The following is a 16,688-nucleotide window of genomic DNA, read 5'->3' as shown; positions in this document are numbered from 1 at the left end:
TATTGAAAAGGTGAAGTTCTTGAGTAGGATGAACTACAGCTTAAATCCTTGTCTTGACTCTACAGATGTAATTAAATATCAAAAATCTTTGCATACCGGCTCCAACATGTACTTACTTGATGATCTCGGATGTATTGTTTAACCTCTTATCTGTAAGAGAAATAATATCTATATCAAAACAGATATTGGGTACATTCAGTAAAGTCTTTGGATATACTATATAAAAGTTTTAACTTCATTGAGGATCAGCTCTCTCATCCATAAAATAAGAGTGTTTACTAACTATATAATGTACAATTGTAAAGGTTTAAACTGATACTTAATATAGGACACCTACCATATAAGAGGCATCCAATTATGATATTATTGTCATATTCTTAATTGTCATGCCCCAAACAGGGTTATATATGAAAAAACAAAACAAAACACCTGTAGTAATTGAGCACTTGCCCAGATGGTAGCGTGATTGACAAAATCAGACTCTCTGTGGGGTGTATTCAGGATCAGTTCAGTTCAGTTGCTCAGTCATGTCTGACTCTTTGCCACCCCATGGACTGCAGCATGCCAGGCTTCCCTGTCCATTACCAACTCCTGGAGTTTACTAGAACTCATGTCCATTGAGTCAGTGATGCCATCCAATCATCTCATCCTCTGTCATCCTCTTCTCCTCCCGCCTCCAATCTTTCCCAGCATAGGGATCTTTTCAAATGAGTCAGTTCTTTGCATCATGTGGTCAAAGTATTGGAGTTTCAGCTTCAACATCAGTCCTTCCGATGAATACTCAGGATTGATTTCCTTTAGGATGGGCTGGTTGCATCTTCTTGCAGTCCAAGGGATTCTCAAGAGTCTTCTCCTACACCACAGTTCAAAAGTATCAATTCTTCGGCGCTCAGTTTTCTTTATAGCCCAACTCTACATCCACACATGACTACTGGAAAAACCATAGCTTTGACTAGACAGACCTTCGTTGGCAAACAATGTCTCTGCTTTTTAATACGCTGTCTAGGTTGGTCATAACTTTACTTCCAAGGAGCAAGAGTATTTTAATTTCATGGCTGCAGTCACCATTCACAGTGATTTTAGAGCCCCCCAAAATAGTCTGTCACTATTTCCATTGTTTCCCCATGTATTTGCCACAAAGTGATAGATTATTTTTTTAAAGCTAAACAAATAATTACCATTACAGTTCTGGTTAAAAATAAGCAGTTAAAAATTCTCTAATTTTCTAGATCATACCTTTTCTCTCTTCCTTTTCCTACATTGTCTTATTTTAGATTCAAGATTCTTCCAATTTAGTCCTGAGATATTTATACTCTCGTAAATTTGGGTGATATAGTTTCCACCTATGTCTAAATTTAATAAAAAGAGAAATTAAGTTTCTTTAGATTTTGGAGAGCCCTACCATTTTATCTGCATGTATATTTGTTAAGTTTTATTTCATTATGTTTTTAACTTTTGCTTCTGTTACAATTATTCTTGTTTCCATTTGAGAAGAAAACAAGAAATCTTATGTTGGCTCTCCATTTTCAGTTTTTTCATTGTTCTTTTTTATTTTCATACTCTTAATCATTTATGAGTTTATTATAAGTATTAAATCTATCCTTCACATTCTGATTTAATTTTCAACCCAATTACCTTTGGTATTTACTAACTTTAATGCAGATTTTCATTTTGATATTTGAGTTTGACTTTTAAAAATTTCCTATTCATCCTTTTAATCTCTTCATATCACCTTTAAGCTTCTGACTTTAAGCTTCTGAATTTTTCAAATCCAGCTTTTTATTTGCTTTTGAATTTCTATATGTTCTACTTGTAATAAATAACTTTCAATGACTTGTTTTTCATCTGAACCTGTAGGCTATTTGCTTTCTCTTTATTTACACCTCTTTTTTTCACTAGTTGCATATAACTCAAGAGCAAGCAAATACGTGCAGTCCCAAGTAGATGTCCTATAGACCTGCTGCTGCTGCTGCTGCTGCTAAGTCGCTTCAGTCGTGTCTGACTCTGTGCGACGCCATAGACAGCAGCCCACCAGGCTCCGCTGTCCCTGGGATTCTCCAGGCAAGAATACTGGAGTGGTTGCCATTTCCTTCTCCAGTGCATGAAAGGGAAAAGTGAAAGTGAAGTCGCTCAGTCGTGTCCGACTCTTAGCGATCCCATGGACTGTAGCCTACCAGGCTCCTCTGTCCATGGGATTCTCCAGGCAAGAGTACTGGAGTGGGGTGCAAGTGCCTTCTCCCCCTACAGACTTAGGTTTGGCAAAACATGAACCTTGTAAGTTGCCTTTGACCCCATGTTTGTGTTGATCATATCCCATTCTCAAGTATAAAGATGAATGATAAGACATAGGGCTTCTAGCCCCAAGTTTAATGTATTCTATACAGAAGAGCTTTAAGTAGTCCAACAGTGTGAGTTAAAAGACGTAATTAACAATAACCTCTAGTGTTAACAGTAGGCATCTAGTGATGCCTCTAGCATTAACTGTCAATCTGAGATTTGTCTACTAAGTTGAGGGTAGAGATGTGGAAAAGATTGAACAATGAATTATCTCTTTGAATAGTAGTTCTATAAGATAACTTTTCTATGAATATATAACAGTAAATACTTAGACTTTCATTGCTACCTTTGTTACTTTTTCAATTATAAGTGTCTTCCTTTGTGATTATTATTAAGTAGATCGCCCTTCAAAAATAATGTAAATAGTGTTGTCAAGAATTATCTAAAGTCGTGTTCCCTCAAGTAGAACACTCTACCATATGTTTCAGAGATAACAGCAATTGAAATGTACACAAGGTAATTGACTATAGCCTTTGTCTTCATGGCTAAGTTGCAGACACACAGATGAGACATAGCTTTCAGTTTTGCCTGAAAGTGAAAGTCACTCAGTCATGCCCGACTCTTTGCAACCCCATGGCCTATAGAGTCCATGGAATTCTCCAGGCCAGAATACTGGAGTGGGTAGCCTTTCCCTTCTCCAGGGGATCTTCCCAATCCAGGAATTGAACCCAGGTCTCCCGCATTGCAGGCTGATTCTTTACCAGCTGAGCCACAAGGAAAGTCCTATTTTGCCTAAACTCATATAATTAGTCCACCTAAAATGATAGTGTCTATTTCCTTAAGAGAGATGCTTGTCAAAAATCCCTTGATACCAAATCTACATTTATATCCTATAGTTACAATCTCTTAAGATCTCTTATGCAAGAAAAAGGAAGCAATATATTTTTTGTAAAATTCTCCTAAAATATATTTCAATTGTCTTTACTACTTAAGTCTTATCACAAAATATTCATCCTTTTGTCAATTAGAACTTAGTTATAATCTTGAGAAATGGCTACTTTTCATAGTTACTTTTAAAATCTAGGAAATTTCTGTATTATAAGCAGTATGATGTAGCAGAAAAAATTCAGACTTTAGAATCATTCAGATTATGTTAAGATAGGTTCAAATAAGACTTTTGCTGTTTATTTATTTTTTGAGATTTTTGAACTTCTGCTATTTATTAGCTTTGAAGTCTTGGTCAAACCATGGAACATTTCTGAGACTTAGTTACTTTGCACTGTAGAACAAGAAGAAGGAAAAAGAGAGAAAAAGAAGAGAAAAAAGATGAGAAAGAGAAGGAGGGAGGAGATATGAGGGAAAGATAAATAATTCAAATTTTAGGATAGTGGTCGTTGGAAATTGTATGTGTAAAGAGACTGGCACACAGAGTAGGTTCGTATTTTAATAAAGCAATTACTAGTCTTTCAAAGCAGCACAGAGAAGACACATCTGTATGATTCTTAAGGCAACACAGTGGAGCAGTTCAGACCACTTGAATCAGAATCCCACTTTCCCATGTAATAGTGTGACTTTGGGCAAGATACTCAAACTTTCTTCCTGTTTTATAAAAATGAGGAGAATCACAATAAACTACCTTGTTGCATTAGGAAGATGGAGTAATTTTTTTGTGAAACACAGAGTAGGTCTTACTTAAATCTTTACTAATTTTTCCTAACAGTGAGAAATTCCTTTCTATACTAGGCAGAGATAAAAAGTATCAATCATATCATTGATTTCTTATCTTATAAAACTAATATTTTTCACTTAGGTAGTGTTTTCCAAAATTGCAAATCACTAGCAGAAAAGTTTTAAAACATATGCCTCAGTATGAGCTAGTTTTAAGATTTTTTTCTAGGTTCTGTCTTATTAACTGTACAACATTTTGAACAAGTTGCTTAGCTGTAGACTCAGTCTCCTTGTTTCCCAAAATGGTCTGAATGACAGTACTCACTTCACAGAACTGCTTTTGAGGATTAAGGAATACAGTGAAGTTAAACTGGTATGGGCAGTGCTGCCCTACAGAACACTCATAAAAATGAGACTAACAACAATATAAAGGATGAGATTAAAAAGGGGAAAAATGTCATATATTATTATTCCTATTTTAATTTATTTTCCTAACAGTAAAACTATATGTTATCTCTAATTTTCCCTTCATTTTCTACCCTGGTGTCCAGTGAACTGATTTGCTTAAAATCAAATGAGTGGTGGATTATAGTAGAAATTGAACACCTCTTTGTCACACTTTAAGACTCTCTATGCAACCTCTTAGTTTTAGTAAAAAATAAGTATAACAACCCTAAAAAGTAGTTTTGAGGACTAAAGTAATCACATTTTCCAAAGCTGCATAAAATATCTGGAAAAAGACCAGCAGTGTATCATTGTTAAAGTCGTTCTAATGATATTTTGAGATACAATTAGCCTTCAGTGGCAATTTTAAAAGACACCAGACATGACATTTATTCTTTTATATTAACAGTGGTAAAAATAGACAAGTCTGCTCTCATTTCTGATGTTTCTCTATCATAATGAGGAAGAAACTGAGGCTCAGAGAGTTTAAGAAACTTGCCTTAGCAAAGTCAGATCTACCTGACTCAGAACTCCAGAATGTCTCCACTATTTAATCCTCATGCAAGACTAAAAATAAGTAAATTCAGTTAGCCTCCCTTCCAGGTCTAGCAAAAAATCACTTTGAAATGGTTCCTGAGTATTTCTCCCCCCACACTCCCCCATTAAGGATTCCAAGGGATATGATGGTTTGAAACCCCTTTGTCACTTAACATTTCAAATACACTAACAGATGGCTTCTCCCAACTCTAGGCAGATGATGGTTCAGAAATAAGTGGTGTTGGGAGATTTCTTGGGAACGCTCAGGGACAGGAAAGACAGCTGTCACGGAATATCTTAATTACAGCATTTACAAAGTTCTAATTAATGTAATGGTACTTTTATGATTATATTAATGTTATGACCATCAGGGCATTTGTTGCTGAACTCATTTGGCTAGATAATTTGGAAGTCATTACATATTTTAAGGCTAACAACTGTTATATGAGCTTGAGGATCTTTTGCTCGCCAATAGAAAGAAAAAACAAAACTTACTTTATAGCTAACTACATAACTGAAAAATGTATTTTTTAAAAAGTGTTTTGCTTAAAATATTTGAAAAGGATAGACATTTATATATTACACAATTAAAAAAAAAACCCATGATAGAATATATTGGAGAAAGAACAGTGCCTTTAGAGGCTAGATGCTTGTGCCATATACTGGCTATGTGACACTGGGCAAGTCATTGCATTTTCCTGGGTTTGTTTCTTTTACAATGAAATGGGGATGATAGCAAAATTATCTACTTTTATTGGTTGTTATAAGAACAATTTATAATGTTTAGTTTGTAGGGATTTTTTTATATAAGGAATTGTAAATTCCATTTGAATCTCTCAGTGGAAGCTAGATGAAACTAAAATGAACATTTTGAATTCCAAATGTCTCTATTCACACAAATCCATTATGGCTTTTTTTTTTTAATTGTTGCTTTTTTGTTGTTATTTGCAATACATATATGAGGTGAATAAGAAGAGTCTTAAATTACAGTTGAATTTGAAACCTGCCTCTGGTATGCAATGTGATCCAGGGCAGGCAGATTTCCTATCCTCTCTGAATGATAATTCCTTTAAAGAAAAGTGGTTTGCTTAACTGCCAGACATAGGGCACTATTGTGAAAACAAAATGAATTAAGCAGGTGATAAAGCATCTACACATAGATACATTCTATCTTTCAGATACATATTATTTTAACAAATGTTGTTTAGTTGCTAAGTCTTGTTTGATTCTTTTGTGATCCCATGGACTACAGCCCACCAGACTCCTGTGTCCATGGGATTACCCAGGCAAGAATACTGGAATGGGTTGCCATTCCCTTCTCCAGGGGATCTTCCTGACCTGGGGGTCACACCTGGACCTCCCGCCTTGCAGACAGATTCTTTATTGTTGAGTCAACAGGGAAATCCTGGGCTAAGAAAAACCTGACTGAGGAAACTAAATACTGTAGCTTCCATCATGAAGCTCAAGAGCTTCTGGAAGGTGGCAGGTGATGAAGTTAGGGATGATTCTTGAAAGACTTTGAATTTCTTCCTAATAAAATAAACAAAGGATTTGCAGCTGTGGAGTTTTGGATGTTGTTCAATTGCTGTTTTTAGGAAAGTTTTTCTGCTGTTGAAAATAGGTGTGAATGAGGAGATCAAAACCAGTTAAGAATACAGAACTTCCTCAGCTTAAGATGGAGTCATATCCTAATAAACGCAACAAAAGTTGTAAATATAGTAAGTTAAAAATTCATTTAACACACCTAACCTGCCAAACATGATAGCTTATCCTGGCCTACCTTAAACATACTCAGAACACAATATTCTGTGGTTGGGAAAAATTATCTAATACAAAGACTATGTATGTCATAATAAAGGGTTGAATATGTTGTGTCATCTATTGACTACTGTACTGAATGTGAAAAGTAACATTGTTATATGGGCATAGAGTGGTTGTAAGTATATCAGATGTTTCCTGGCATGATTGTGTGACTGGGAGCTATGGCTGCTGTCGCTGCCCACCATCATGGGAGAGTGCTGTACTGCATATTGGTAGCCTGGAGAAAGTCCCAAATTCAAAACGTGTGAAGCACGGTTTCTACTTAAAGTGCACTGTTTTTACACTATCATAAAGTCAAAAAAATCCTAAGTCAAATTTTATTGATGACAGTCTGTATATTGAAGAGTCCAGAGTAGAGATTGTGTTGGTAGATGTAAGTTATAGAGGGAAGGAATAGGAAAGAATCTATGAAATAAAGGAATGTAGTCGATAGGATGGGGTTACTGATAAGATGGAAAATGATGCAAAAGAGGAACAGTATAAAGTGCACTCCTAAGGGACAAGGTGTCATTTTAGTTGGGAAATTAGAAAAGTCTACGTACACCTATGTACCCTTTAAGTCAGACTGTGAAGGATGGATGCTGCTGCTGCTGCTAAGTCGCTTCAGTCGTGTCCGACTCTGTGTGACCCCACAGACGGCAGCCCACCAGGCTCCGCCGTCCCTGGGATTCTCCAGGCAAGAATACTAGAGTGGGTTGCCATTTCCTTCTCCAGTGCATGAAAGGGAAAAGTGAAAGTGAAGTCGCTCAGTCGTGTCCGACTCTTAGCGACCCCATGGACTATAGCCTACGAGGCTCCTCCGTCCATGGGATTTTCCAGGCAAGAGTACTGGAGTGGGGTGCCATTGCCTTCTCCGGAAGGATGGATGGATGGATACATTTTCAATAGGAACCAAAGAGAGCAAATAGTGCTTTAAGTAGAAGGACGTTGTGTGTGCAAAAGCACCCATTTGAAGGGACACGTGTAAATAAGAGTAACTTGGATCACTATTTGATCAGCTCAGCCACATGCTCCAGTCAGGTACCATCATGCAAAATGGGTTATGTTTTATTCATCTGGAATTTTTCCATTGAACCACGTGCCTGTATTGATGGGTATGGGCTTCCCCTGATGGCTCAGATGGTAAAGAAACTGCCTGCAATTCAGGAGACCTGGCTTTGATCCCTGGGTTGGGATCCTCTGGAGAAGGGAATGGCAACCCACTCCAGTATTCTTGCCTGGAGAATCCCACTGACAGAGGAGCCTGGTGGGCTGTACAGTCCATGGGAGTCACAAAGAGTCGGACACGACTGAGCGACTAATACTTGAGTAAATGAGTTATAATCATCATAATGATCCAGGAGCGTTTCTCCCCCAGTTCCGTGCCTTGACTCGTCTCCACACTTGGGGCAGTGGCTGAGTCACTCCTGAGTGTTTTTGTTGGCCCCTCCTGCTCTGTGGTGAGAGCATTCACTGAGCTCCAGAAATGTTTTTCCTTTTCTTGCCCATTGGACATCAAACCTCTTTCGCAAGATTGACCTCTCCAAGCCCTGAACACTCCTCTATACATTGTTTCTTTGTTAAATTTTCTCCAAAGGGATCCTTTTAAGTGAAATTCAGTTTGAAACTAAGTCTCAAATAACAATTGTTACGTATTGAAGTCCCTCTATGTGGTATTATGCTAATGACTCTCATACAGTACATCTCAATCTTTACATTATCACTGAGAATGTGAAAAATTCACTCCATGTTTACTGATGGAGAAACGTAAGCTCAAACAAATCTTTTCCAATGTTCAATAGATAGGAATCAGATAAGACACATTACCACGGAGAGTACAAGTTCTCTCTATGTAGTTTGTATATCTTTTGATAGAATCACCTGTATACATTTCATAATATGATATTATAGCTGGTGTTATTTTTTCATTGTGATTGTGATTGTTCACTGCTAGTATACAGAAATATAATTGCCATACATTGTTCTTATATTTTGCGTCTCTGTAAAAATTTTTTAGAAGGTTTTCCTGTAAATTTCATAGGATTATACACATAATGCTTATGCCATCTTTCTTTACAATCTGGGTAGTATTTGTATTTATTTCCTTGCCTATTAGCATTGGCTAACATTTAGTACAAATTTGAATAAATAGAAGTGGTGAGGACAAGCATCATTGAATTTGGGAGAGAAGGTTGACTCAGTCTTTGGTTGTAGGTTTTTTTCTTTTTATAGATTCCTTTCAGGAAGTTAAGGAAGCTCCACTGTATTCATTAGGAGTAAATGATGGATTTTGCAAATACTTTTTCTGCATCTATTGAGATGGTCATATTGTTTGTCCTTGTAGTTCTGTCAGGCTTTTTCCTGTGTATTTCAAAGCTGTGTTATCAGTTGTGTAATCTAGCCCCATTAACATATATATAAAAATTCTAAATATACTAGTATTAGCCAAATTCATCAATAAGTAAAAGAATAATGCTGAATTATTATGATGAAGAAGTTTGTTTTTTTCCCAGGAATACAAGATTAGTTTAACAGTTGAAAGTCAATCAATGTAATTTAACACATTACCAGAATAAAGGAAAAAAGGTTTTGATTACTGTACCTCAATAGATACAGGAAAAGCAGTTGCTAAAATTTAACTCATGTTCATAAAAGAAATTATTAAGAAAATATAAATAAGTAGAAAATTAAAAAAATTTTTATATCAGGTATATATAGAAAAAATCTAACAGTAAGTGTCATACTTAATAATAAAATACTAATATTTTCTCCCTTGGATCAATAATAAGGTGTGAAAGTCCACTATTGCCATTTCTATTCAATAGGATACAGGATACCCTATCCAGAACTAAGATTAAAAAGTAACTAAAAGGTAAAATAATTATAAAGGGAGAAGTAGATAAAACTCTTGTCATTCAAAAATGCTACTATTATATATGTGGAAAACACAATATAGTTTACAGACATCCAAGTGATTTGGAAAAATCTTTATCAGCAAGTCTCTTATAAATATCTTTCAATTTTTATATGCAATGAACAATTAGAAAATAAAATATAAGATATAGGTTTTAATAATACAAAATATCAAATGTACACTAATAAAACTAATGAATAACATGCAAATGAGTTTCATAGGTTACTACATATAATTGAAAGAAAATAGAGAAGGCCTAAAAGGAATGGTTGAGAGAAGGCCTAAAAGAAAAGAAAGGAGCAATTCCATGTTGATAGATTGGCATATTACACCATAAAAATGCCAGTCTGCCCTAGTTTATTTATGTGCTTGATGAAATCTTAGTTAAAATCCTAGCAGGAATCTGTGTGTGTGTGTGTGTGTGTGTGTGTGTGTGTGTGTGTGTGTGTGTGTAGGGGAACAGAGAATTTTTACATGTAAATGAAAATGCAAAAGGCCAAAAAAAACTCCATGTAGACTTGGAAATGAACAAATTTGGATGACTTTTATTATCAGTTATCAAGACTTTAAAAAGTACTATTGATTTAAAATGTATAGGATTGGCACAAAGCAAGAAAAAAATAGCAAAGAAAAGAAAGTTCAAAAAGAGACACATAGAAACATTTGATATATGACAAAAGTAAACTGGAAGAGGTGGAGGGGGAGTAGCCTTTTCAATAAATGGTGAAGTGTCCATTGGATACCCACATGAAAAGAAATGAAACTAGATTCATGTCATGCCTTATGCAAAGATATATCTAAGTGGATTGAAAGAATATCTTCAGTAGCTTGGGACAGCCAGATAAATCTCAAACAAGACACACAATGAACAATACAGGAAAGATTGATAAATTGAACTACATTAGAATTAAGAACTTCTTTTTATCAAAATATTCCATTAAGAAAAGGAAAATCACCCATTGGAATACGGCCTTTGGAATGTTTAATTTCTATTCAAAATTACAAAGAACTTATGCAAATTGATAAGAAAAGACTGTTGTATTAGTTTTCTTTCATGACCATAACAACTTGTCACAAACTTAAGGGTTTAAAACAATAGTATCATATTATGCTGCAGTTCTGCAAGTAGGAAATCTGTTACAGGTCTGAGTGGGCAAAACCAAAGTGTTAGCAGGGTTGCATCCTTTCTGCAGGCCGCAGGGACAAATCTATTTCCTTGCCCATTCAGATGTTAGAATTCAGTTCCATGCAGTTATAGGGCTAAAATCGCTTCATCGTTGCTGTCAACTGGAGACTGCCCTCAGCTCCTAGAGGCAGCTCTCAGAATCAGCAACAAAATGTCAACTCATTCTCACACTGCCACCACTCTGACTTTATCTTCCTTCTACTCATACTTTTTAGATTTCATATGAGATCTTAGGGCTTCCCAGGTGACTCAGTGGTAAACAATCTGCCTGCCAATGCAGGAGATGCAAGTTCAATCTCTGGGTTGGGAAGATCCCCTGGAGAAGGAAATGGCAACCCACTCTAGTATTCTTGCCTGGAGAATCCCATGGACACAGGAGCCTGGCTGGCTACAATCCATGGGGCCGCAAAGAGTCAGACATGACTAAGAAACTGAACGACAATAACAATGAGATCTTAACCTGGACCCACATAAATAATTCAGGGTACCCTTCCCATCTCAAGGTCCTTAACCTTAAGCACATCTATTTTTTCCATGTAAAGTAACATATTTACAAGTTCTGACATCAAGATGTGGTCATTTTGGAGTCCCTTTTTCTGCCTATCACAACAGCCAACCCAGTTTGAAAAATGAGACAGTGATTTGAACAGGAGCCTCACAAACGAGGATATCCCAATAGTTACTTAATGTATGAAAAATGAATCATTCTCTTTAGTGATAAGGAAAATGCAAATTAAAATAATAAATCAATGCTATTCTACATCCATCAGAACGTCTAATATTAAAAAGACCAAAAGTATTGTGTTGCTGAGAATACAACCAAAACTCTGATCCAGTGTTTGTGAGTCTGTATGATTGTAGGACCATTTTGTAACACTACTATCTGTATTCACTTAAGTTGAGATGACTATCCAAGAGTCCACCAATTCACATTCTAGGTATATTTTCAAAAAGTTCACAAAATATGTACAAAATATTCATGATAGTATTATTTGTAAAAAACAAAATCTGGAAATAACACATATCTACTAATAGAACTCATAAATAAAATATTGGTGTAGTCTTACAGTGGAGTAATCTGCAGTAATGAGAATGAATACACTGCCTCATTTTACAAAAGAGATGGACCTCATAATATTGAGTATAAGGTAGCAGAAGTAAAAGAGTATATATATATTATATAATTGCGTAATCTTATTTTTATATATTTAAATAAAAGCACAATTTATCTATGCTGTTAGGTATTAGAATAGTGATTACTTTTGAGAAGGAGGATGGGATACTCTTGAGGTGTTTTCAGTATTTTATCTGTAATGTGTATACATGCTCATATTATGAAAATTCATCAAACTCTACCTTTATGATTTATTTTCCTTTTCTGTATCAAGAATCTTTATATTCTTAAAGATTTGAAGGGCATACATACCTGGGAAATGGGTGGGAAGAAGCATAGACTAGAGCTATTTCTCTTAAGCTTTAGTAATATTCATACTCATTTAAATTAAAAATACATCTGGTAAATAAATCCTTCATGTTCTGTGTGTCCAGAGCAAACAGCTTTAGATGCAATGATTCTAATATTTTGCAATACAAGGAGACAAAATCAGAACTGAGTAAAGAAGCAGGAGCCTGTGCTTTGGGGCTTGGGGGATAGGGAGAGATGAGGATCAGAATAATTGATCCAAGAGTACATGGGCAGTTTTCTTGTGCCCTGATCTAACTCCAGTACTTGCTTTTTTAGTGTGTGGCAAGTACAAATGAATGGCTCAACTGTATTTATATTGCTAGAGATAAAATAAAATACAGATAAAATAAAAGAGAGATATATTGCTGTAGTCCATGAGGTCTCAAAGAGTCAGACATGACTGAACAGCAACAACAAAGAGATAAAATGTACCTTTTAGATTGGGATATAGTGTCCGGAATGCTTTTGTGCCTTATATGGGAGTTCCAGGCTGGTGAGAATCAGTTATGGGTACAAAATAAGGCTAACTCTGATAATAACTCATCTGTTTGTTTAAACACAGCAGAAGAGTAGGTTTTGAAAAGTATGAGCTAATTCCTGGTTTTGCACTTGTACTGCTGCTGCTGCTGCTGCTAAGTGGCTTTAGTTATGTCCGACTCTGCGCGACCCTATAAACGGCAGCCCACCAGGCTCCCCCGTCCCTGGGATTCTCCAGGCAAGAATATTGCAGTGGGTTGCCATTTCCTTCTCCAATGCATGAAAATGAAAAGTGAAAGTGAATATGTTCAGTCGTGTCCGACTCTTAGTGACCCCACGGACCGCAGCCCACCAGGCTCTTCCATCCATGGGATTTTCCAGGCAAGAGTACTGGAGTGGGGTGCCATTGCCTGCTCCATACACTTGCGCAATGCCATATAACAACAACAACAACAACTAGCATTTAGATGTAGACAATCAGGATCAGTCCTCCCATATACTGTTGTACTTATTCTTAACAATAGCTCTTTAAATGCATATAATTATCTTTATTTACTGTTTATAAAGATGCATTTCTCAAGCATTATCTTTTTTTTTCAGAAGCCTCTTCTACTGAAGTAAAATTGATGACTCTTTTTAATGGTTCCTCTCCTTTCACCTCCACACCATTTTAATCCAGTATGGGAGAGCTTATGACCTTTACTGAAGTTTATATTATCCTGTCTTTAAAGTAGGAACTGTGTTGGGAAGGAATTCTATGTAGCTCATCTCCCACAGTCTTACTCAGGCGACTAACATGTAGGAAGTTCTCAATAAATATTTGCTGAAAAAGTGAAAAAGATATAGACACAATAAGTGAGAGACCAACTTCATAGAGGGCAAAAATCATCTGTATCAAATGAGAACCCATTTCTTTCTAATTCCAAGCTTTCCTATTGTTGTGCTGTGCTAAGTCATGTTAGCTGTGTCCGACTCTGCAACCCCATGGACTGTAGCCCACCAGGTTCCTCTGTCCATGGGCTTCTCCAGGCAAGGATACTTGAGTGGGTTGCCATGCCCTCCTCCAGGGGATCTTCCCAACCCAGGGATCGAACCCAGATTCTTTACCATCCATGATCACACTAAATGGACATCAGACCTCAAAGCATGTGTCAGTTTCTGATACTGACAGTGAAAACTGTTTCTGTCCCTGATACACTTTCCTCACATCCACATTTGGATTTGCTTGGGGCTTTCAGGTGCCAGCGAAGGTTCCTGCTGCCCAAGAAATAATGCACATGGGTAAATGCCAGTTTCATATAATTTAGAAGAAAGAACTGCTTTTGAGGTGATTTACATAAAAATAAAATTTGTGCCTGTCTCTATTGAATAGGCTCTGGTCAGCAAAGCACAAATCAATCTGTTTGCTCCTAAATTTAAATTTCCATAAGTCATTACATAGTTCATAATCATATTGATGTAACTGAATTGAATTTGCAGAGATTATTCTGGGTGAGAAGGGACTTTCAAGCTATTTAAACGGCTGCTATTCAGTAGATAAGGCCTCTCAAGTCTGACCTCTGTTTTACATTCAACTTGTGGCCTAATTTTCATTTCTCTCCGAGTTCTCAATTTCTCAGACGAAGAGGTCCCATAAGCTTTCACACCTGCCACTTTCATATTGGCAGATGCAGAGAAAGAAGTAAAGGAGGATGTGCATGTAGAGTTGATGGAAGGGGGCGTGGTAGCAAACTGGTTAATCAAATGAACTTTGAGGTCATTCATTCCTAGCTTTGAATATGGATTCCCACACATAATAATTATTTGTCTTTGGACAAATTGCTGAGCCTTTCTAAGCTTCAATTTCCCCCTGTCTATTGTGTAGCTAAATTAGAATCTACCTCACATAATTGTAAGAATTAAGTAACTTAACCAGTGTCTGTTAAATAGTAAGTACTCTACGCTCGCCACTCCTGTTCTTATATATATGGCTATTAGAAATTTGGATTATTAGTTTTAAAAGAAACACACACACACAGCTGTAGAGCAGGGTAATTCAGGAAAAAATCTAGGAAGAATCTAGGCAACATACTGAGCATTAAGTTTCAGCTTTTTGCCCTCATAATTATTTACATTTTCCAAGCACCTTACAAACTTTAAAACTTTCCTTTAATGTATTTCATTAGATATCTCAAAGGTATCTTTGATTAAAAATAGATCATACTATTCTTCCAGTTGAATATATTGAATATACTAGGAAACCAAGAATAAGAAGTTAAATAAATTCTGTTGGTAAACTGGGACCAAAGCTAGAGTGTTCTAAATCTCAAGACAAGGTATTTTACTATAAATGAGCTTTGCACTGCTAGCCTTTTGAATAAGTGAACAAAAGTGAAAAGGTCATATTAGTCTTTAAATTGTGATTCTGGGGACTGACCAAGAGTGAAACTGGGGAGGAATAATTTCGGGAATGTATCAAGTGTGACACAAAAAAGGCAATAATTGATATAGTTTACAGGCCCTTATATAATTTCTTATGGAATAACATAGAACTCCTTCCGCATTGATACTGCATTGCAGTGCAAAATTTTTGAAGCACTATGTGCCAGACACTTATTACTAAATGCTACAAAGAATTATAAAATAAGATAATTTATTTTTTAAGTTAATTCTGAATATTTAGGCAAAATTAAAATTAAAAACTCAAAATTAGCAAAAGGAAATTTTTACATAGCTAATGCAGGAATTTATGGGGGACTATTTCAGGAATTGAGAGCTCTCCTTGGATTATGAAGTTATGAAGTCATTATGGGTACAAGAGTAATATTTATAGTTTTACTTGATTGTTTTATTCTATAAATGAGATGGATATGCCAGATCCTATCCTACACTGATCAGTTCTTAAAGTAAATTAAGAATAACTGCATTTCCTAAATATTGCCAGAAAAAAATTAGAAATATCTGTTTGGCACTTAATGGAATGCTGAACCCATTCTAATATTTCAAAATGGAAACAAAGCTAAAAGGTTGGGAAAATGGATTATTTAGGTCTAGGAAATATAATTGTCAGCTAGGCAAGCTGCTAGGATTTGAATAAAAGAGAAAGAATTGGAACTTTTAAGAGATTTTCCACTCAAACAGTGATGAAAACTCTTTCTTGCCTGTGAGTGTTACTTGCCACTTTGACTGGATAGTGAGAGCCACAAACATGTGCATGTGACTCTGTGTTTTCCAATTAATATGTCCATTGAAAGTATAATTAATTCCCCTGTAACTCTTATTTGATATCTACCCTGAGATCTCATATTTATAAAAATAATGTTGGCTTCTAACTTGACAACATTAACAGAGATAACAGAAAAATATCTAGCCAAAGATCTAATGCCAAAGTAGGTAATGTAGATTGCAGAATGAATGATAATAATAAATACAACTGAGAAAGAAATGGACAAAGGCATCTAAGAACCACTCCCAACAATCCTGAGGCTCTTTCATACTCTCATAATGCAAGGAGGATGGTTAATTTCAGAGCTGTATTGTAGGTAACCACTTGTGGTTGAGCTGTGTGTATGTATATATTTTCTGTCAACTGCTAAAAAGCAATGGTTAAGAAAGGAATCTCTGAAGTTTGACTGCCTGAATTTGTTTGTGGACTCTGTTTCTGGCTAGCTGAGTGAATTTGGGTAAATTACTTAACATCTCTGTGCCTCAAATCCTAATGTCTAAAATGAGAATAATCAGAGAAGTACCTGCGAGTTTCTTGAAGATTGAGATAATAAATGTAAAGTACTTAGTATAGTTTCTAGTACATATTAAGAACTCAGTAAATGTTGCTACATTAATGATAATACCACCACATTAGTTATTATTTTATATAATAAGCCATTCTTCAACCACAACAGGCTTTACAACTTTGAATCCTACAAGTTGATTCACCTTCC

The sequence above is a fragment of the Giraffa tippelskirchi genome, chromosome 10 (assembly GCF_054371585.1).
Source record: "Giraffa tippelskirchi isolate mGirTip1 chromosome 10, T2T-mGirTip1v1.2.pri, whole genome shotgun sequence".
NCBI lineage: Eukaryota > Metazoa > Chordata > Mammalia > Artiodactyla > Giraffidae > Giraffa > Giraffa tippelskirchi.
Note: the sequence above shows the minus strand (reverse complement) of the source record.